We start from the raw sequence: 23,916 nt of genomic DNA on the forward strand, positions 1-23,916 counted from the left end.
TATATATATAGTTTCAGATTGGGTAAAATGGTGGGTCAAACGTCCATTTTACCGCCGTATTGTTGGGTCTTTAGTCGATTGTCGGGTCCCAAAGTCGATTATCGGGCACTTGGACCCGACAGTTGAAGACCCACTTAATAAAAGGCTGCTTAACATCCTCATGACTATTTTTTAATTCAAATTTGCGTATGTAATTTTACTCGAATTGTCGGGCCTATATCTCCCATTCGCAAACTTTAGATCAAACTCCTCACGGCAGTTACTTCCCTTGGGCATCTTCTAGAATAAGGGAGGCCACTGAGCCCTTTTCGGAAAGTCGCATATCTCCCCTGAGTATTCTCCGGAATTGGAGGTTCTCAATCGCTGGCATTCGGTACCCCTCGCAGATTATCATAATACTTATCCGATGTTTGACGGAAAGGGCCGAGAATGTGCGATTGAATCGCTGGGTAGTATTGATTTCCAGTAACAATGGCGTCGAATGAGAAAGAAAACGATCGTTATCTGTCTGACATCGAAATTGACAAATTAAGTGTTGCACAATTGAAGGATTATTTACGATTTCATAATCATTATGTGTCAGGGAATAAGAATGAACTTGTCTTGAGGACAAAAGGCGTACAAAAGCTAGGATTAAATGATCGACAGCTGCACAGGAATGCGGAAGTAAATTATGAAAAAAGGAAAACAGAAAAACTTTTTACGCCACTCGGTGAAAAGCTGCCACATCCAGATGTATTAAAAACGTTGAGTAGTGACTTAATGGACTTTCCTACATTAATAGATAGTGACATCTACAATTATTTTGTGCTGAAAATGAACACACAAAAACAATTGAGATCAAAAAATTGTATTATGTTTACAGACATAAACACAGTATTTTGTACCATGACATAAGTGACAAATGGGAACATTGTTTTGTTAAATGCAAAGTATTACCATCACTACCGAGTGCAAATGTGAAAGAAAACCCAGATCACAGTGTGTGGCTCTGTCTGTCAAAGGTCACTGGACAGGTTCATTCAGCGGAATGTAATTGCACAGCCGGGTGAGTGTACACAGTTTTTCATATAAGTTCTTGCAATATTGAAACGAGGTTATAAATAATTTATCAAGAGACATGCCTCTGTTACAATCCTAGTTGCAATAATCCAACTCCCAGCTATATTTACCCTCTGGGTTGTGAGGTGTACGAATGTACTCATAAACCCTCAGAGCATTCAAGAAGAACTAGTAGTTACGATCCCCGAATCGGCATTATACCAATCATTTTCATAGATCTATATACTGGTCACAAGCTATTCTCGGGATGGACCAGTTTCTGGGAAATTTTCATCAAAATTTAGATGCTCGAGCAAAAAAAAAAGTGCAGTTTGAAAGTATGTCTAATTATTATGTTTATATATTTTCAGGAGCGGAGAAGCATGTATCCATATTGGTGCATTTATGTATGCCCTTTCTGATCTCACTGCTAAAAAGAAGGACGGCACTCTAAGATCAACCTCAAAAAAATGCGTGTGGGACAGATTTAATAATCCCCGGAAAAGAAAGCGAACGCCTAAAAAGTCTAGCGAATTTACATTTCGGAAACATACCTTTGAGTCAAAATTAGAGCCAGTCGAAAATAACACCAGAAAAGAACTTCTTGCGATTTCTGTAAATGAGAACAGTTTCCGTTCAAAACTCGAAAATATGCAACCCAACAGCTGGATGGCTTTTGAACTTTGTAGAAGAGAAGGAAGAGGTGAAATTACCAAAGTTTATAGAAATTGGATATAACTTTAGTGATAGCGTAGATCTGAATAGTGAAACTGTGAAGGATAAAATGTCGAAAATGATGGATATGCTACAAATGGATGAACTTGAATGCCAAAGTATTGAAAAATTAACCAGAGGTCAGGGAAAGAACGTACTTTGGGAAGATGAAAGAAAATTACGTGTAACTGCATCCAATTTTGGTGAAGTAATTTTACTGAAACAAGAGACTGAAAGATTTAAAAGAAATTGAGTGCAATCTTTAAAGAATAGTAACAAATATGAATTTAAGATCACAATTGTGAATTTCTCGCAAGCTTACCCTTGCTCCTAGAATATGTTTTTATAATTTTGATGTCTCACTTTTCTCTAGAGATTAACCCTTTACTTCTTAAATATGTATTTTCAAGCTTTTGTAGTTCCTTAAAAAGTTAAATGTAATAAAGTACCTTTATTACTAAATTTAAGTTTTAAAGGCTTCATTTCCAACCCTTAAATACTGATGAGCAGCAAACAGTATAAAACCTGAACAGACTGCGAGTTACTAGCATGCTGTTCTGGTTTTATGCTGTTTTCACTGTGCTTCCAAGTGGAATAGGGTTAAATAACAAAAGTTAACGCCAGATCAGAAAATAATTTAAGTAACAACAGTACAGGACATCATTGAGGTCCCTCCTTTTTTATGTTTCAATAGTCATTTAGCTCTACAAAGCATATAAATATTGTACATAAAAGTGTATGAATGTATAAATATTTATCAACTGTTCATATTATGAATTTTACAGTAGTACATGTAGAATGCTTTTCAACGATTTGTGTACGGTTCATTAATACCATCACAACGTGATTGTCAATTGTTATTCCGCTAAATTGATTTGCTCTTAAAATGATAAATCATAAAAAGAACTTTTGCTATGTTATTATCCATCACTTATTACCTTACCTGTGTTTGGAGAAAAACCGAAGGGTTTACGATAATAATCTGTTTCAAAATGTTAAAATGATATGAAATTAATGAGTGGCAAGCATGAACCAAATTAAGAAAATCAACACAGAGGTATCAACAGCTGCATCTTATTAAAAATCTGTGCACAATGCTTTTTGTCCAAGTATAGATCATTTCAGAACCCCATTGAGTTAATAGACACCTTGGAAGCTTTGCTGGTATGACTTCTGCTTTACATCTGACAAGTACTCTGCAGGTGTTGCTACTTGTATCAGAAATCTTGGTTTTAAACAAGAGCTGTCACCATAGGATGACTTATGCCCCCTATATACGCTTGATAGAAGTTATGAGCATTTTCCCAAACCTAAATGCATATTTCGAAACCTAAACACGGACCCTAAGTTTAAGGTCAAGGTCACAGGGGTCAAAGTTTGTGTGCATATGGAAAGGCCTTGACCATATACACATGCATGCCAAATATGAAAATGCTATCTGAAGCGACATAGAAGTTATGAGCATTTTTCGAAACCTAAACGCAAAGTGTGACGGACAGACCGACAGACAGTCCGATCACTATAGCGACATAGAAGTTATGAGCTTTTTTCGAAACCTAAATGCATATTCGAAACCTAAACGCGGACCCTTAGTTTAAGGTCAAGGTCACAGGGGTCAAAATTTGTGTGCGTATGGAAAAGCTTTGTCCATATACACATGCATGCCAAATATGAAATTGCTATCCAAAGCGACATAGCAGTTATGAGGATTTTTCGAAACCTAAACGCAAAGTGTGACGGACGGACAGACCGACAGACAGTCTGATCACTATATGCCCTCCTTCGGGGGCATAAAAATTCTTGACGGGTTTATTGCTCCCAATTATAAATTAACTGTTGATTAAGTCTTCAGTAGCAGTACTAAACCTTAAAGACAAACATTTACTTAGGTATACAAAAGAAATCTGTGTTTTCAACGCTCTGTGTCAATTAATGTATGTAAACTTGAATCCAGTACAATATTTATCAGAATTTCAGTCTTATAATTTGTTTGGTCTTACAAAACTGCTTTCAAGCAAGAAAACATGTATAAATATATTGGCACAAACACACAAACGCAGAAACACAATTTTCTTTTTTTGCCTGAAAATGTTTGTATGGAATATGAGACAAGAAAATAATAATCAGTAACAATTTTATTTTCACAAATGAAAGCTGACTGTAAAATGTGAAATTAAGTATTATTCACATAATTACATAGTATATTACTTATACATACATGCAATGGTCAAACACTTCTAGTTAAATTGTATACTGAATTTCTCACAAAGTTCACTTGTTCAGCTTCTTATCAAACTTAATTTGTACTAGTTTTAAGGAGCCACTTTTCCAGTTTATATTAGCATGACTATTTTCAGTTTATAAACACACTTTATTTTCCGGGGACAGGTTTTTCGTGCTAACCCTGCTTTCATTCCAACACTGACCTCATCAAATAAACACTCAAAAGTTCCAGCAGTTGGGATACCAGTGTAGAACAACACCTTATCGTCATCATCCCTTATATCCTCAAAGGTGAAGCTAGGCCGATCCACTTGTATCCCAACTGTCGACGTTTCAGTAGAAGTCTGGGTTGATATACTTCTGGGAACTCTCGTATCGTCGGTTTGAGTAACCACAGAAATCAGCTCCGGTTGCACTTGTTCACACTGATGACGGATTATGGCGGGTACTGGTGTAAACCTTCCATAGTCATGGAGCTGAAATAAATAAATACATTTTTACAAGCAAAGTAAATGCAGTTTGAAGTAAAGATTATAGGTCTTTCTGTATTTTACTAAGGCATCACCAAACTGATAACTTCTTCAGTTTTTTTCTTTAAAAATGGGAAGAGCATGAAAAACAACTATCTATTTATACTGCCAAGTGCCCTTTCGAGCATGGTAGGCAGACATGGACATTATCGAGTCGGTTTCCTGGGAAGAACCAGTACTTGGTGTCCATGGAGGAGATAATTAGAATGCTTCCCAAGTAAGGAGTGAACCCACTAACACCCGATCGCTAGGCGGATATCTCATCCACTACAACACCGCGACCTTGAACTACAAATATTTTTTTATGTCCCCCACTATAGAAGTGGGGGACATATTGTTTTTGCCCTGTCTGTTGGTTGGTCTGTTGGTTGGTTGGTTTGCGCCAACTTAAACATTTTGCAATAACTTTTGCTATATTGAATATAGCAACTTGATATTTGGCATGCATGAGTATCTCATGGAGCTGCACATTTTGAGTGGTGAAAGGTCAGAGGTCAAATATATGTGGCCTAAATTGCTCATTTTATGAATACTTTTGCAATATTGAAGATAGCAACTCGATATTTGGCATGCATGTGTATCTCATGGAGCTGCACATTTTGAGTGGTGAAAGGTCAAAGTCAAGGTCATCCTTCAAGGTCAGAGGTAAAACATATTTGTCCCAAATCGCTTATTTTATTAATACTTTTGAAATATTGAAGATAGCAACTTGATATTTGGCATGCATGTGTATCTCATGGAGCTGCACAATTTGAGTGGTGAAAGGTCAAGGTCATCCTTCAAGGTCAGAGGTCAAATATATGTGGCCCAAATCGCTTATTTTATGAATACACTTGCAATATTAAAGATAGCAACTTGATATTTGGCATGCACGTGTATCTCATGGAGCTGCACATTTTGAGTGGTGAAAGGTCAAGGTCATCCTTAAAGGTCAAATATATGGGTCAAAATTGCTCATGTAATGTCACTTCTGCAATATTGAAGCTAGCAATTTTATATTTGAAATGCATGTGTATCTCATGGAGCTGCACATTTTGAGTGGTGAAGGGTCAAGGTCATCCTTCAAGGTCAAACATTATTTAGGGGGACATTGTGTTTCACAAACGCATCTTGTTTCAAATTATCTTTATTCAACAACATTTTGTATAACGATAAAACAACTCACTCTTAGAGATACGTCTAGTAGTGATGCACTGCTTTCAACCAACAAACCATCTGCCTCGTTCTCGAAACTCAAGTCTGGTGAACGGTTATCTGACATTTCCTCAGTTTCTGGTGTGGAATTCGTCTCATCTGCTTCAGGGCCATTTTCCAGAGTCTGTAAGGTAAACAAATAAAATTAAATCAGCACATCAAAGACCTAGAAATACACATACTTTTTCAAACTAACATGAAAGAATGATGTTCAGATACGTAATATTTATGCTTCTGTATCATGTTGTAAACACCGTCAGATTCTATACCGATAGAGTAACTGACCCATGTTCATTCTTGAAACCTCGTATAGCCTAGTGGCAACATATCCGCTTCAAAATATCAGATACCATTGGTTCGATCCTCGGCTGTGAGCTACATAAAATAAATCATGAACTGTGCCATGGGTATGTCTGCCATTATCCCATGCTTGATTGTACCACAAGGAATCACTGATTTGAATAGTAAGCTCGATTTAATAATCCATCGGAATCGTTTTAAGGTGATAATCTGATTACACGCAGTGCGCAATCTGATTATGTGATGACTTAAATTAGTATAAGTATTAATATGATTTAATAAGAATAGTATATGTGCCTTTTATACACGCGTTCAATGCCATAATACCGGTAAAATCATAAGTTGATTTAGATATCAGTACATTAAATAAATGTCTATATATTATAATCATACAATACGCAATTTTACAATGCCGAAGTAATGTTATTTACTGAAATAAGATCTATTTTCGCATGACACTGGCTGTATAGCAAGTAGTCTTATATAAATAAGAGCAACATTACTTCAAGCACGTACACTTAACAAAAAGAGTTCTCCGTTTAAAAATGATGGTATTAAGGTGTTACTAAATATAAAATACCCAACAGCGGGCGAGCGTTTAATGCACTTTGCGCTTGATGAATAATGTTATACAATTATTATGGGCAAATTTATAATTTCAAAACATTATTAGTTGTTGATGTTATTCGCGTTCAATAAATACATCAGTTCTTCTTATCAACCTGATGCCTGTTGCCTGCTACAGTTTCTTATCATAATTGTATAAACTACAATACACCATCAGCGGCCGAGAGCAGAATACCGGCCGCTAAATAAATTGTGACTTGCATCAAATCTCAGGTCAAATTTCGATTGTTTTACAATAAAATACTAATATTTTATAATGTCAAGCACGTGCACTTAATAAAATACGATATGTCTTTATTTATTGTAGAATTTTGCAAAAGTAAAGCGCTTTATATATAGCAATGTTTTATTATTTCTTTCTAGTTACGTAAATAAACAAAACATAATTATGTATATAACATTTAATATTTGTACATAATTTATAAAAATAAATACAATGAAACGTGATGTTTGTGAAGTGCGCGTGACATTGAACTTCGAGTTAAGCGAAAGATGCGAATTAAATTACACATAATTAAAAACTGATACTATTCTGTCAGCATGTTTTATACTCCATCGCGCCAATAAATTCATCAAATTGTGTATACAAGCAAAACGATGGAAATTATGACAGAAACCCAGCTTTTCAAATAAAATGACCCTTAACATAACGCTAGCAGACCCGAATGAATATACTTTATTTGAGTCGTGTTCTGAGAAAACTGTGCATAATGCATGTGCTTAAAGTGTCGTCCCAGATTAGCCTGTACAATCCGCACGAATTATCAGGGACGGCACTTTCCGCTTTTATGACATTTTTCGTTTAAATGAAGTGTCTTTTTAGCAAAAATCCAATTTAGGGTCGACACTTTACGCACATGCATTATGCCCATTATTCCCAGAACGCGACTCATTTAATCCAATCAGGTAAATAACAAATACAATAATAAAACAGGGGAAGTCTACACTGTGTATTAGCAACCTGCTGTGGTGAATATATCTTATCAGCTAAATACACAGGCACCTGGCTACTGTACTGGAAAAATTGGATTTACTGCCAAAATAATTGATTTCATTTATGGCTAAATTGTTGTGTACATGTAAAATTAAAAACGAGGATGTATCCACATCACCGTTGCACATTGTTATTAATTTCACAGTTATCTGTTCTTTATTAGAGATAGCCTAATTAAAGACGGCGCTAATAAAATGTGAAGGTGGATATAAAGAAATAAGGTCAATTTCCGCACTGACAGTATAGCAAGTAGTCTTATATAACATATTAAAAATATTCCATGGTTAAAAATGCACGATGTTATATAGTAAAAGAGTGTGTTTGAGTAATCAATAGGATATTTTGTATTGGCTATATTGTTTCACTCGTAAAGAAAATACCAAAATCGACGTGCGAAACGTAAAAATTTATATCTGAAATAATATTGTTAAGGGCGTTAAGCTAGTTAAAAATAATCACGATTATTTACTATGTATAAATTAGATAAAACGTTAAGATGTAAATTCTTATCATAAATATAAAATGCACATAATATTATAATATTCATTCATATTTCATTATTTCAGGTAAAAGTACAAACATATTGTTTTAAATCCTATGTAATCAGCACTTTATGTTGGATTTCAACAATGCTTAATTAATTATCGGGTGTAGCAGCGGTGTACATTACCCATATGATATAACGCAAAGGTAACGGTCAAGCGACTTCCCACATTTATATGACATGTTTTATTATCGTTATCAGGTATCTGTTATGTGTCAACGGATTAACGGACATTGGTTGATTACCCGATAATATGCAAGTATCAAATGATTTAGATTCATAAGTTATGGGAAAACATTATATGCCTGACCTGAAAAATGTAAGTCATAACAAATAATTATATTATAAGTTCACTTACCAGAATCACAACCTAAGTGTTGCCATCGCTCGCAGGCATCGCAAGAAACAGCACGTTGCCTCTGCCCAACTGTCTTTCCACAATGTATGCACTTTACCACTTCTGCCATTGCAGAAACACAAAACTCACTTACTCTCACAGTAAAATTATTGTATCCTACATTTAAGAAGCACAAATGTTTGAAATATTTATATAAATTAGTTCAATTTATGATTCACTGTGTGTGTTTCAGAGTTTATTTACAGGTCCTACTGGCCTCTTCACGAGGTTATGGTAGCCCGACCTGCCCCTGTGACCTCTCAGGGGAAAAAGATTAATTTAGAGCCAAAGTAGGTCAAATTTACCCCGGCTTCCCGGGTATTCGCCAAATAATTTAATTTTAAAGAGAGTTTCGTGCACGTTGGCCAATGAGACCTTAATGTGTTATTTACCGTAAGGTGGTGATGAGGTGCGGATCCCGCCGAGTGTCCCGCACACTACTTATGTACAAGACACTCAACGCGACCCACATACCAACACCACTCGGTAAGTAAGACCCGGAATACACACACATAACGCTCTCACAACCCCCCACTCATAACGGGTGATGTGTATGAGAGTGCCACGCCCATGTGTTCCGGGTCCCTTGATGTTGATCTGTGTATGGTTGTGTATAGTATGTGGTATGTGATTGTTGTGCATTTGTCTGGAGCGGAAGAGGAGATGTCTGTCGGTTATTTACGGTCGTCGGTCAGTCGTGAAGGGCTGTATATCGTTGCAGTTCCCAGATCGCAGAACACGCCGCCCCCGCACAAGCGCACCCACGCCGAGCGAGCCCGAGCCCCCCCCCCCCCGCGCCCGCATACGGCCCCGGCCCTAGCACCCAACCGCTGAAGACCCTCGAGACAAGCACCCTCATCCACCCTCTCGCTGCGCGCGACAACAGATCAGTCAAGAACCAACCATGGAGCCCCCCAAAGCCCCACCCGGAGTCACCATCGTTCTTTCCCACCCACCTGCCAAACATCCAGACCATGTATCAAGCTGGGATGTATTTATTTTGTAGTTATGTTATATTTGCTATTATAATTGGATAGGTAAAGTAAATAAATGATCTCAAAATGCCGTTGTTATATCATATGATTTATTTATGTTTTATATTAATTTGTAAAACTCATAGTATTATAGTTTATGTCCCGTATTCTAGCTTTCATTTACCCAAGTGTGGTTATTGTGCTCTCCGCCCCATGAGAGGTGTTAGTGGGGGTTCGAGCAGGATACAGGAAACGCCCCGATTCCAGAGGCGCCCCTGGTTCTTTTAAGTGCCCGGTGTATAGCACCGATACACTGCACCCCCGTTTAACGTCTCTCGCGGAGGACATATTAGTACATAGTGTTAGTATCGGTACTTATATACATGTGTAGTTCTGCTGTCTTGTGTCATATCTTACGGTAACGTGGGCTCTCTCTGTTGCTATTTGGTATATAGTTTGAATGTTATTGCGAAGGGCAGGCTAGTTTTTGAAAGATCATGTATTTGATGATAGAAGAAAGGGACTATGTTTGTTTGATTGGGCCGATGACTAGTTCGTTGGGGGTAGAAAATTTCTTTGTAAATTCTTTCTTATTGCTGTGTTAAGTGTCTTGTGAGACTGTGGTGTTGTAAGGGCCAGACTAGTTTTGATAGGTCATTTATTTGATGAAAGAAGAGAGGGCTGAGTTTGAGATGATAGTAAATTTGGTATTAGGGAGAGCGCACACGTTAGTGTTTCTGGTTATAAAAGCAAAGACAGCATTCCTATGTGTTTTTGTAATATGCCAGGTTAGTATCGTGGTCTGGTCTGGGGCATATGATTCACTGAAAACTGCCCGCTTTATATACAGACAGCCCTCTTAAATGATCAGTCGCCAAATACGCAATCGCTCCGCCCACTAAGTTGTGTTTTCATAAAACGCTTATTCCATTACTCCGTAAGTCTTTGTTTGTCGGACCATGTGGCCGCAATAAACGAAATCTGATTGATTATTACGTGAGTTTGATTGACAGCTGGCGAGTGGTCAATTACTTTAAAAAGAGCATTGTTGTCTGGTTAAGCTTGTTAATAACCTTATGTAGTCTTTTATCACGCCAAACTGTGATACCATATGTCTTACTCATAAATCTGTGTCCAGACAATCAAAGCATGTCGGCATAATTAATTTTCATCAACTCACACTTTTACAAAACATAACTAACACAAAAGCATTCAATTATTCTTCTATATTTAAACCAAACTATCATACAATATGTCTGATTAAAAAATCTTTGAACAGAAAATGAAAGCATGCCGTCAAATTAAACGTCGTTTAACATTTCACGCTTGTTCAGATTTCAGGGGCGAATTGTCTTGGGGTGAGATTTCTTTGGGGCGAGTTGTCTGATTCCCATTCCGAATGGACTTTGAAAGAAACGAACGACAACTTTGTAAGAAAACCCGCCAATGGGGCTCGCGACCAATCGGATGGATGCTATGCCTGCTGGGATAGCCATGCTCTTTTTCGACGCGGACAGTGGACCCGACATGACCGACTTAACGGACTCGACGTGACGGACTCGACCTAATCAATTTTCTTTATTCTTAGACTTAAGTCTAAGAATTGTTTGGTGAATACGGGCCTAGCAGATTCTTTTGTGCACGAGGTAATATACTGTATTGCATTGTATTTGCCCCCAGGCCGTATTTATTGCTGTTTACCCATTGATATTGGTGGTGATAATCTTTAGTTTAAGTTTATTTATATGTTTAGTTTAAAATTATTCTGCAAATTACTGAATTTAAACTGAGAGATTGGTTCAGGGACATTGTATTTGTGGGTCATTCTTCCCCAACCTCTGAATGAAGTGGGTCACTTGAAGTTGGCCGGTACTGTTAACAAGTTGTATGAAAGCTGGTTAATGTTCTATGCAATATTTTTATTATTTTCTACACTGGATCTGGTTTACTTATATATTTGAAGGTTAAACAAAAATTGAGGCAAAAATTTACCGGCTGAGGGGAAAAAAATTCCAGTGGAAAAGACCATTTTTCGACGGGTCACAAAGGAGATAAAACCTGTCCTTGATTACATGATATAAAATAAACAGATTGCATTCTTATGTTTATCTTTTAAAGTATATTTTAATAAGCATAATTGTGAAAGTGGACAACCTGTTTTCGCTGTGGGCAAGTAGATGTTCATAGTGACTTGCCCCCAGTGCAAGTGGAAGAAAAGTTCTTAAGAAAATCCCTGGAGATTGCACTGTGGCTCATGCATTATTTAAGATTCCTCTTTGTATCAAAATCTACCAAGGAATGTGAAGGTTTTCCTTGTATGTATAAACAGATGCGGTCAAAAAGAAGAAAAGACGAAAGAACCAATCCAGACTTGGTGGCAGAGGAAAGTATAAAAAAGAATGCAGATCTTGGTGGATTTTGTGTGGATACAATTCCACCTAAAGGTATTTCTTGTTGACAGATAGCCTTGACCTTAAGTCATTTAAAGAAGTTTATTAATTTCAATTTCAGCTGGCACTATATGTATTTGCCTGTATATGTTTAAAGAAATAAAAAGGGCAAACAAACAATTAAACCTGGGATACAGCCTTAGCCTCTCAAAAGGGGAAAAATACCATGTGACCAGCACTTTTGGGGAGAAATTGCAATAAATCGTCATAAACTAAAGGTTAATTACATGTTATAACCATTATTTGCTCCATTTAAAAGCTGAATCTTTTTATATGGCTTTCCCCTACCACAAGTGATTGGGGCTAAATGTATACTGGAATCACTGTGTCTGTCTGTCCCACATGGGTTTATGAATGGAATCAAACATTTCAAATGCTTAACTGTTCCCTAGAATTGTTCATGTGAAATGCCTTGTATTATTTTTAAACCGATTTTTTTCTCAACTTTCCCTCTGTGTCCTTTATAAAGGACTAAGTTGAATATTTCTTTGCAAAAATGTACAGGAAAATTTTAATGGAATATGGATTGTTGTAGCTTTCTTTAAAGACTTTATGATAATCATATTGAAGCAGTAACATTCAGCCATATGTATCCATACGGCTATAAACTAATACCAAGCTTCCCCTTCCAACACTAAAACTTGTTTTACATCTTAAATAGTTTAATCCAGAGAAAGCTATTGGAAAAAAGCTAAATTAATTTGAAATATTTCAAAATGAACTTAAGCACTGTAGCTTGGACATTTGTCAGGCCTTTTTCTGCCTATCTCACAGGTACGATAGTCGGACCCATTCCCAATGCCAAATATGGATGTTTTTTTCGCAATTATCTAAACAAAAATTCCCAATTTCCAACCGAAATAATGGAGCCGAAAAATGCGTTTCTCAGTAGATACTGTGTTTTAAATAATTTGGGCACCGTGTTTTAACATGCCAATGCGTAAAATGTCATAGTATCGAGCGTTCCATAATGCAATTTTGGGATCTTGAGACTTCAGACAAACAATGACGGACGCTTGTGTCTATGCATTTCTTAAGACACATTTACGGTCATTTTCGGTCAGAATTAGCTTTTAAATATTGAAGTGCTGGATTATTCAGAATTATCAGGTATGTATACAACAATTGATAACAATGTGTACGCATTAATTACTGTAAATTGTTTGAGAATCGTTATCAATGGCCTGAGGTAAATAAATGTGGACTAGTTTAACTTGCAACGTTACTGTGGTTCGGAAGAGTAAGTTAAGGTAAAAAAATACAGAAATCTGACGCAGTTTAAAAAAATGTCGCATAATTCTAAGTATTATTGAAGTAAAATACAAAAAAATGACCTGAAAGACACACAAAAACTGAATGTTTTGTGGGGAAATACTACCGCCAATCAGTCTACTCAACGGTTAACCAAGAATATGACTCATTTTCCACTGCCAGATTCAGAGTCACTACCCTTTGCAGCTTCTTAACATTTCAATACTATACATTTATGATGTTTAGCTATACTTTTGTGTTTCAAATAATGGTTGCCTTCAGACATTTGGCAACTTGAATTTTGAATAACAATATGTTGGATGCAGGTCGTTCGACTGAATGTTCATAAAAAATACTTAATGACATATCAAGCTATGTATATCATTTGAACTTCAAACGTAACAAAGACTGTGTTTTATTATCATACTCATACTTACGTTAGCAGTGGACAATGACTGTTGCTGCAGCTGCTTGTTGCATGGTAAAAAAAGAGTTTAATACTTAAATAGCATTTTTAGGCAATACCTATGTATGAAAACATTTCATAAAATAAGAAAAAAAAAGAAAAATAATTTCCCAAACAATGCTTTTGTCCATGAAAATTCTTCCCAATTCGGAAGAAACCGGGACTGGTAAAATCCCAATTTTTCCAGGTACTTTTTCCCAGAATAGACAGAAAAAGGCCTGTTTGTAAATTCTATAATATAACCCAATTTATCCAAGCTTAAGGTTGTAAGATTTTTACTCGGTGGTAGTTTTTTATTAGTTCGATGTTTTCGGAGAAAACCCCCGAGGTTTTGTCATAGCCAGCTCGTCGTGTTGTGTCATGCTAAAACCTTGACATTTTACTCTACAATGAAAGTGCTTCCACCTACAACTTTGAAACTTCATATGTAGATGCACCTTGATGAGTTCTACCAGGGCTTGACACTAACTTTTTTACGTACTGACCCAAAGGACCACCAGCTTTCAGAATTTACTGGTCCTCCAAGATTCAAGTGGTCCGACAATGTTATTTGACATAAAGTTCAGCTTACTTTCCGGACTATTCACAATGTATTGTGCATTTATAAAAAGAAAACTACTATCTTCTAAACTATCTCTTATCCTTTTCATATTTTCTCTGTACTTCAAGCTTCTCTTCATTAGTTTAAGGTTTTTAGGCAGAGGTTCAACCACCCTTGGAATGAAATTCCACATTGCGAAAACTTGAAAATCTTGAAAATACATACGCTTACTCTCCTGCGATATCAAAACATTATTCGGCGCACTCCATTGTAAATTTGCACGGTCAGGGTTCGACATAAACTTTTTTACAGCCAGACCATCGGACCAGCTCCTCTTAAAATGTACTAGCCCGAATCTGATGTCTACTAGACCATTAATGACATAGCAAATAAACAGAATTGTGTTGTGTAACTGTTTAATCAGGTTTCATCAGAAAATTAATAGTGAACACAAGAAAGTTATTTGATGCACAGAGTAAAAAATAATATAAAACTATTTAACAACATAAATTGTTTGTTATAATTTCACTGTTTATCACCAGTTAAACAAATGATGTCTGTACAGCAGGTGACATTTATTAAACGTTATCAAATTCTAGCCTCCTTGACCGCTGTGCTCCATGCTACCACAGCTCCAAGGCCCTCTTCCATCATAATCTGTGTCAGTTTTACCGTCTGATTCTTCTTTATTAACTTATTTGTCGGACGAAAATCCAACCTTGAACAAAGCCATTCTTTAAATTACATTCTCTCGTCTGCTACGCGGTCACCAAAATGTTTACATCGACGATAGCGATTTTGGATAGAAGTCGTAAAAACATGATGTAAAGTTCTATGACACTGTAGAAAATCATTAACTCTTTCAGTGCTGAAAGGAATTTTGAAGGTCTTTACAAACAGTTTGGATCCAGATGAGACGCCACAGAACGTGGCGTCTCATCTGGATCCAAACTGTTTGCTATTCTGATAGTATTCTTTGAAAAAAATTGAAAATGCTAATTTTAAAAATTCAGCAGACAACATTTTAGCAGACTACAAATTTCCCAGCATGCAAAGGGTTAATATTCATGACAACCAATGGAAACAAGCTATTTCTGCGGGAAGCTCTCCTTCGCGTCTATAAATAGCGATGAATCATGTGAATGCTCCGCGTTTATTTATATACGCTAGTTTTGTTCTGATGTAAATAATGGATACAATTGTTATTTTACACATCAAGAGAAAAAGGTTTTCGGTTAGTTATAGTTATATGAATCAGTATAGATTTTGTATGTACGACCAGTCGGACAAGCTAGCCCACAGTTTTACTAGCCCGACCACCGATCTTACTAGACAATGTCTGTCGGACGTGCCTTAGTGTCGAACCCTGACGGTAAACAAAGTAAATTCTGATGGTACTAAGATCGATACAATGCTAATTATTGCTGCTTTTTCAAAATAATAAAACACCATTTTGTTCATTTCTCAATCCAAACGCTTCGAATTTTATGTTTATTTGTGTATTGATCATTGCGAAGTCTGGAGACATTTGCGGGAGACAATTGCGAAACGCAAATCAATTTTTTGATCCGACAACAGGGTTTTGTCATCCGGGCTTCTAGACAAAATTGAATTTCCAATATATTGCTATTTTTATGCCCCCCCCTTCGAAGAAGAGGGGGTATATTGCTTTGCACATGTCGGTCAGTCTGTCGGTCCGTACACCAGGTGGTTTCCGGATGATAACTCAACGCTTGGGCCTAGGATCATGAAACTTCATAGGTACATTGATCATGACTCGCAGATGACCCCTATTGATTTTTAGGTCAAAGGTCAAGGTCATGGTGACCTGAAATAGTAAAATGGTTTCCGGATGATCACTCAAGAACGCTTAGGCCTAGGATCATGAAACTTTATAGGTAGATTGATCATGACTTGCAGATGACCCCTAATGATTTTCAGGTCAGTAGGTCAAGGTCACGGTGACCCAAAATAGTAAAATGGTTTCCGGATGATAACTCGAGAACGCGCAGGCCTAGGATCATGAAACTTGATAGGTAGATTGCTCATGACTCGCAGATGACCCCTTTTGATTTGCAGGTCACTAGGTCAAAGGTCAAGGTCGGGGTGACCCTAAATAGTAAAATGGTTTCCGGATGATAACTCAAGAACGCTTATGGCTAGAATCATGAAACTTCATAGGTACATTGATCATGACTGGCAGATGACCCCTATTGATATTCAGGTCACTAGGTCAAAGGCCAAGGTCACAGTGTCAAAAACATATTCACACAATGCTAGGTTGGCGCTAAGGAAAAAAAACTTAGTCGCCAAACCTAGGGGGGTCCGGGGGCATGCCCCACCTGAAAATGTCCTGAGCAAAATTAAGACTATTTTTGTCTGAAATTAGCCCTTTTTTTGCTTGAAAAATTTTCTTCGCTGGTGAGCCACTTGCTGACATTTTGCAGGAGATTTTTTTGTTTACACAGACACCGGTGGCGTAGTGATAATGATACATTACCACCCAGGGATCATATTTTTTTCGGTTTTGTCGGTCCTAGACCGATTGGGGTCATGAAAGACTGATTGAAAATCCCTAACAGTCGGTCCGATTCTGTTTGCTATTAAAATTCCCATGTCATGAAATCGATTACACAGTGGACATGCTAACACACCCTAATGACATTCTTATCTCGATTATGTGTGATAAACCATTCACTGCAGTCTCTAAACCGGTCAGGACCGGTTTATTGCACGTTAGACCAAGAATCAAAAACTTGTGAACAGCGGATTAAAGACGCACCCGAAAAGACGCGTCTGAATGCACGCGCTGTAACTAAACCAAACATGCCGATACATTTTCCACCAGCGTAATAATCCGGTAATAAAATTATGAATGAAAGTCGCGGATCTGATCGACAGAACAGCCGAAAGTTATTTTTATGGGCGGAACTTCACATAAAATAGTGCACAAGAAAAATAAAATACATTGAATAAATCTTTAGTAAAACCGTGTTAGAATCGAAATAATTCTTGTACTTCGTTGTTGAATAACTCACGGCCGGAAAATTAGATTCGTGGTTTCAAATGCTTTGCTCTGGTGATTAAATCCCTGCGCATCTAAACTATCGGACGTGGGTTATTTGACAACAAATTATTTCTTAATTATTTGGTTTGTTGTTGTCAGTAGCCAACCTACGCACATACATTTGTTTGGTTCAGTGCATGTTTGTAAGATATTATTGTGTCGACAACAATTTAAAACATGGGTATAGACTTTCACAGATTAATAATATTGACAACGATGAAAAAAGTCTGATAAAACAGCACACGAAACAACAATGAAATACCAAATGATAAAACCATTTGAGAAAACTCGTTCCGTTTAAAAAAATGCCTATGGGAATTGTACTTGTACATGTATTTTACCACCTTATTTAATATATTTTAACGTAATTTGTCATGATTTCGGACACACATTTTCGGATACTTTTATATCCGGACCGATTGATGTTGCGGGAAAATATGATCCCTGTTACCACCGTAAAACAGTTTTCGGTACATGTGGTATTTAGGTTAGAAACCACAGCCCTCCCGTCTCGGTAGTAATTATACAACATTTAATGTAATCCAAACACTACTTTTTTTCATTTTTTTTTTGTTTTTGAAGAAATGCGTGAGAAATTACTTAGTCAGCATGAGACCGTCATTCCATGTCAAAAACCGTGAGACTCACGGCGAAACCGTGAGACTTGACAGGTAGATGTTTCCGATTCTGCATTCAGGTCTGCGCTATTTTAGACGTCTTCGGATTGCGAACCTAACATTTGGTAATTTCCTTAGCTTATTCTGTCCGCTTTCTTTTCTAAAGAATTGTGTTAATTTATGTTGCTTTGACTTTCCATTTTCGTTCACAGCATCCATTTTTCCCAGAATCTGCAACTCGCTTTCGAAATCGGTCTTTCATGTCGCATAGCTACCGTAAAGGGAAGTTACTCATATCTACTTTTTTAGCCAATCAAAATCGTTGTTTCTTTTGAAATTAGTTTTAAGTGGCTATGTCAATGCCATAACTCTGCCCATCTGATTAAATGACAATTCCGTACTGGTCGATTCGATGACGTTGAATCGTAACATCTAGAGCATAGGCCATTACACGGCACGCTTCAGTGATTATCATGTAAATCTCCAAGTAACCCAAATACTCGAAAAGTCTGGTCGCAGTGTAAAGCATGACCACTTAAGACATTAGCCATGTGGATTATTGACCTAGGCCGTCGTCATTATCCCCTGGGGCCTTTCCGGTAAGGGTAATGATTGTGTAATCTTAGCGATGTTTTTGGCGTTTTATACGGTCTGAAAACAGGCATTTAGAGTGTGCATTTGTAAAGCATAGGGTCTTTTTTTCAATCGCCAATTTCATGAAAATCATATTTTTAATCGCCAGCCAGGAATTGTAAACGCCAATGGCGATTTTGGCAATCGGTAACGCTAACGTAGACAATGGCTGTCACTATGGAGAGCCCATATGGGGGGGCATGCATGTTTTACAAACAGCCCTTGTTTATCCTGGTCTCGAGATTGCCCACAAAGTAATGATGAAATTATCGGTTTATTATGAACATATGAAGTTGTTTTATTGATAAAAACGGCTTTCCACCAGTATTTACGATAAGTTGGTCGGGATTTTTAACTGGTCCTACGGATCAACCAAATTCTAGTTTAGCTGAATATATTTCCTCCCTTTTTTTTTACTGACCCCGGGTCAATGGACCACCGTTAGTGTGGAGCCCTGGTTCTACACTCCACACCCATTTGTGGGTCACTAGGTCAAAGGTCAAGGTCACTGTGACCTTAAAAAAATTATGACAAGCTTTCGCAGCTGAGCGTGGCACCCCTTATGTGGTGCTCTTGTTCACACTTGAGACAAAGTCAATTGTCTTTTACCATACATTAACCTGACCGATGTTTATATGTACTTCACTTAAATGTCATTATATATATAGCAGTTTCAAGGTCAGATGATAAATGATTGTCATACTTAAATTATGTAATTTTCCTTGAGTGTAAAATGCTCCCTCTGCTGTGCTCTTGTTCCATATGGCATATAGGTTGTTAGCATAATGTTTTATACAACTTTTACCAGGTAGAGGAGTTAGAACAGAAGTTCATAGAAACAAGGGCGACTTTCTCCTTACCTATCATGGAGAATTAATCACAGGAGAAGAAGGCAATAAAAGAGAACTAATGTCTGTCTCTGTCTTCAGATTCTTCTTTTCTTTCAAAGGGAAGCAGTGGTGGTAAGCAGATGACTTTTATGTTCTTCCATTTTTAAAAACAGCAGCTTTTGGTCTGATGATTTACATTAATAATGATAAAACATCTTTAGAAGATAAGGATGTATGAAAGCTATTAATTCCTTTTTCTGAAGCCTTGTATTTTAATTTAAAGAGATACGTTTTTATTTGGGTAATTTCAATGATCATTGCATATAGTCCAGGGGCTCATTTTATCAAACATCGTATGTTTATCTTAAGATCGTCATACGTTTTAAGCGTAAGATCATCGTACGCTTCTTCGTACAACTGTTCTATCAGACCCATCGTACATTGACATCATAGTCGCAACAATTGTTTACCATCGTACATTTAGATATAAGCTTTAAAACATAGAACATGCTAAAAAAGAACATTAAATAAAAATACTTACCTCGCTCGCACATCCAGGGGTGCGATTGTTCCTCTTTTCAGCTGATTTCATCTTTTATGACAAAATTTCATAAACAAAATGTGACGGATTCTGCTGGATCTGTTTGGAAATGCAATACATTTTTAAACCCTGGCAGGGGTAGGGGCTATTTCCTGAAGGCTTTTTAATGTTTTTTTTGATAATCACACCCCTGACAAGAGTACCTTGTTTATTCCAAGTAATTTTAGCAAATTTTATTTTGAGTGATTCAAAAATTTGATTATAAGCAGAATCTTTGTAAGTTTTTCGTGCAACAAAGGGCGTTTAAATCAAAACAAAACTGACGCCAAATTACCCGAATACTACTATAAAGATACGCTTGTCCTCCAAAAATAGAATTACGAATCCACATGTCAATAATTTTTAACACACCGACCTTCAGTTAATCCGAAAACACACATTTGTCCGAAATTGGTCTCACTTATTATAATTCCATGTCTTAATCTTTTTCGCATCAGACTCCAATTTTACTTTGCAGAATTAAAAATGTACACATACTGGCAATGAAATAAACTGTTCTGTTACAATAAAATATTTTTTCTTCGATTATTCCATGTTAAACTTTGGCATGGGCGCTGCTATAAACTCAATATGCAAAAATAAGGGCATGCTGAAAGTTTTAGCAACATTTTGGTTGAAATTGTGAAAATTTATTCTAAAAAATGTTTTCAAGTAAAACAGATACATAAGGTCTGACGGACAAATAAAGCAATTAAGCTGTGATCTTTGCCATCTTTGTACAAAATTGCCGAATTTCCAATTTCAGATTTCCAGTTTGCGAAGTCATTTTTTGCCAATTCCCAATGGGCCTAATATTTATTAATTAGGTTGTTTACAATGTATCCTAGTTTGAAGCTTTATTATTGCAATATTTCTTCCTCTGCCTAAATACATGTAATAAACATTGTTGGGCCTCTTACAAGTAATAAACATTGTAGGGTCCCATATAAGAAATAAACATGTTTACACTAATTTTCGGGTCTCATATAAGTAATATTGTTGGGTCTCGTATAAGAAATACTGTTGGGTCCCATAAAAGTAATATTGTGGGGTCCCGTATAAGGTATATTGTCAGGTACTTTATAAGAAATATTGTTGGGTCCTATATAAGAAATATTGTTGTTGTTTTAAATGAGGTACGGCTGGGTCTGTCAATTGTTGAATTTTGGCGAGATCTTGCGATAATCATACGGTTTTTATGTCCCCCACTATAGTAGTGGGGGACATATTGTTTTTGCCCTGTCTGTTGGTTGGTCGGTTGGTTTATGATCATCGTACAAGAATCTTAACATTTGGTTAAGATTTGTATTTTGGTCCAGTTTACTTCTCTAAAGTATCATAGCTATTGCTTTCAGACTTGGAAAACTCGCTAACTATTGTAATGGGACTGTACAGGCAAAGTTGCATAACTCTGGTTGCCATTTTAACAGAATTATGGCCCTTTTCTGTCTTAGTATCTTTGAATATTTTGTAAAATTTTATGTTTAGATCCACTTTACTTCAGAAGTATCAAGGCTATTGCTTTCAAACTTCAAAATTTTTCTTACTATCATGAGGGTACTGTACCAGGCAAGTTGAATTGACCTTGTTCTTTGATTGACCTTGATTCAAGGTCAAATTATTAAATTTTGCTAAAATTGCCATAACTTCTTTATTTATGATTAGATTTGATTGATACTTTGACGAAACTACTCTTACCTGACATACCACAAAAGACTCCACCCAAAACATCCCCCGTGCCCTCCCCTCCTCCGCCCTCCCCCCCCCCCCCTAATTTTTTTTTTTTTTTCGAGATCATCTCACAAATGACCACCACACCCTCACACTATCCCCCCACCCCACCCCCCCCCCCCAATTTTTTTTTTTTTTTTTTTTTTAATCTCATCTTACAAATATCACCACCCCCATCACAAAATAACCCCCCCCCACCCATTTTTTTTTAAAAATGGTTATGTTTGAAATACCGTCCAACCATCGCACCCAAAAAATACTCCCCCCCCCCCCCCCCATCGCCACCGCCACCCCCCCCCTCCCCCCGCCCCCTATTTTTTTTTTTTTTTTTTTTTTTTTTCGCTTTTTGGGAAGATAATGTAATAAATGTCCACAACCCCACACTATAAACCCCTCATCACTCCACCCCTCCCTTCTTTGTGATTGAAAATGAGAGTCCCTTCACCTTTGAAAAGAAAATAGATGAGCGGTCTGCACCCGCAAGGCGGTGCTCTTGTTTAAAATCTGGTAGTAACTTAAGAATTTCACATAACCTTATCTGGAGCTCTGGATCATCTAATAGATGACCACTACCGCACATTATACCCTTCTCTCAGACCCAAGCCCCCACCAAAAAGGTTTTTTTCTTTAAAACATTGTAAAAATCAACAAATATTTTTTTATTTTATTTTTGAAGGACTGTCCAACTATCCCACCCAAGCTATTGCTATCAAACTTGAAATACAATCTTATTGGTTTGTTTTATGTCTTCACAAATGCTCAATAGATTGTGGAAAATATACCTGAACTCAGAATTGTCTATAAAGTACAACTTGTTTAATACATAAGTGATCAATATGTTTCAATTATTGCCCTCTTCTACTTATAATATGACCATATTACCTTGAACTTATTGAATATGAACAATTACCCCATGATGGCTTACGTTATACTGTCAAGCACTAGAATAGTTGAGCGCGCTGTCCTCTGACAGCTCTTGTAATGCCTATACGGTTAAATGGAAGTTACTGAAAAAGAAAATATAAGCAGCACATTTGCAGTAAGTTTTCCAATACTCATTGTATGATTTACATGATCATAATGTGAGGAATGTGACACTTTGCTGGGAAACATTTTGATGCAACTTAGTATCAGAGGTAATATTTCATGCCTATATGTGTATATATGAACAAACTGGTGGGGATATGTGTGCAAGCAAACAAATGCACCAACATAATATATGAATGCTGTTAATGTAGGATTAGGTCTACATAGAAAGTAAAGTTAACCTAAATGTGAGGCCTCTTTTAATACGCAGTGATTTTTTTGCTCAAATTTACAGCCGAATTTCGGCTGCTTCCCAATCGCAAAAATACATGTTTTTTTCCCAAAATTCTGACCAAAATTTCCCAAAAAAAGCCCAACTTCCAAAAAAAAAAAAAACAAATTATTTTTATTTTTTTATTTTTTTTTAGAATGAAGTCTCATATAACTTAATTATGATTTCTTAAATCTAGTTCTCAACTTTATTTTTTAAACATCTTACAAAATATATAACTTGAATTTAGTCATTTTTGTCCATAAATCATTCCCAAACTTGCCACTTTTATTGATTAAAAAAAAACAATTTGACCAGACTCCTTTTCTAGAAAACTCCCTGAACATGCACTTAAAAACAATATCACTTCTGTTACTTATAATCCTATTTATAATGCTTTTCATTTTTCCCAATTTTATGGTTTATCGCGCTATTTTTCCCCAATTTCACGGTTTATCGCGCTAATTTTCCCAATTCAAAAGGCACAGGCTGTAACAAATTAAAGCAAAAAAAATCACAGATAAGGTCAAGACTGATTAACTAACTTACAAATGTATGTTTTCAGCATCGATTCTACCCTGGAAGTCAAAAGTGGTCAGTTCTTGGGTCGACTTGTTAATCATGGCAAAGGCAAAGAACAAAACTGCAAAATGAAATGCATAGAGGGTCAATAAAAAACCATACCTATGCTTATTTGCTCAAAGAGACATTCAGACAGGAGAGGAGCTTCTTTATGACTATGGTTGTGTTGATCTACCATGGAAGGTTAGTTATATCATATACATCATATTAATAATAGATGATGCCATTATCATGAAGAAGCACACATGAATGGATGTCAAAACTACTAACATAACATTTTGTCATTAAACAGCTTATGGCTTTTCGCTAACATAATTGTATCCTCAACTAAAA

The 23,916-nt window shown here is 36.6% G+C and overlaps 1 long non-coding RNA gene across 3 annotated transcripts; it reads left to right on the forward strand.

Annotated features, from left to right (window-relative positions):
* Position 1: 1 nt before the first annotated feature.
* Positions 2-23,669, forward strand: LOC127842012 (uncharacterized). Of its 3 annotated transcripts, none has more exons than XR_008031458.1 (7): positions 2-1,048; positions 1,413-5,292; positions 5,420-9,555; positions 10,873-11,184; positions 11,868-11,982; positions 19,372-19,525; positions 23,567-23,669. It is a non-coding gene; the product is annotated as an uncharacterized LOC127842012 (long non-coding RNA). The 3 variants fall into 3 exon arrangements; XR_008031457.1 differs by having other exon boundaries at positions 5,420-8,854; positions 9,286-11,184; XR_008031456.1 differs by having other exon boundaries at positions 5,420-11,184.
* Positions 23,670-23,916: the final 247 nt, after the last annotated feature.

This window comes from Dreissena polymorpha, chromosome 8 (assembly GCF_020536995.1).
Source record: "Dreissena polymorpha isolate Duluth1 chromosome 8, UMN_Dpol_1.0, whole genome shotgun sequence".
Lineage (NCBI taxonomy): Eukaryota > Metazoa > Mollusca > Bivalvia > Myida > Dreissenidae > Dreissena > Dreissena polymorpha.